General features: G+C 42.6%; 1 non-coding gene across 1 annotated transcript; it reads right to left on the reverse strand.

Annotated features, from left to right (window-relative positions):
- Positions 1-651: 651 nt before the first annotated feature.
- On the reverse strand, positions 652-726 carry Trnal-caa. Its single transcript has one exon. It is a non-coding gene; the product is annotated as a tRNA-Leu (tRNA).
- Between the last annotated feature and the right edge of the window lie 211 nt (positions 727-937).

Here is a 937-nt window from a genome sequence, read left to right on the forward strand (position 1 = left end):
ATGTGAGAATATGTGAAACTGTCTGCATCAGGCTGTATGCCCACCGCTTGAACCATAAAATTTTATATTTGAATAATATTGAATATTTGTTTTGTTGTGACTTATATTGTTGGGAAAGTGAAATATGAAACCAAGGCGTATTCAGGGTGACTGTATCGCCATTTAAATGCGGCGCGTTCGCAGTTTGCCTGTCTTCCTCTTCCACGAGCTCAGACGGTGCAGCGTGGAGGTCCAGGAAATGTGCAGCCATGCTGGGCGATACGGCACTTCTTGGCCGCTCCTGGTGCACATCGATGCTAACAAACTGCAAATTTGTTGTACATACTGTTATTCTGAAATTGGGATTGCCTTAAAACATAGTAATATGTTGTTGTAGATGCTTGAAAATGACACAAAATCCGAAATTGCAATAGTGGATTAAAACAGTCACAGCAAAAGCAAACGTGACATTTTAAAAACTGCATGATATTCTTTGACACCTTTCTTTATCTTGTACTGTAACGAAAGTAATGCATAGCATTTTATATTCTATCTATAAAACTATTAAAAATCCACTTAATAGGTTTCCAGTTCATCATTATCAAGTGAGCTAAGTCCAAACTGTTCTTCGAACGTCTGTTGGTTTGAAACTTCCTGGCAGATTAAAACTGTGTGCCGGACCGAGACTCGAACTCGGGACCTTTGCCTTTTGCGGGCAAGTGCTCTACCAACTGAGCTACCCAAGCACGACTCACGCCCCGTCCTCACATCTTTACTTCTGCCAGTACCTCGTCTCCTACCTTGCAAACTTTACAGAAGCTCTTCTGCGAACCTTGCAGAACTAGCACTCCTGAAAGAAAGGATATTGCGGAGACATGGCTTAGCCACAGCCTGGGGGATGTTTCCAGAATGAGATTTTCACTCTGCAGCGGAGTGTGCGCTGATATGAAACTTCCTG

The sequence above is a fragment of the Schistocerca piceifrons genome, chromosome 7 (genome assembly GCF_021461385.2).
Source record: "Schistocerca piceifrons isolate TAMUIC-IGC-003096 chromosome 7, iqSchPice1.1, whole genome shotgun sequence".
Taxonomy (NCBI): Eukaryota; Metazoa; Arthropoda; class Insecta; order Orthoptera; family Acrididae; genus Schistocerca; species Schistocerca piceifrons.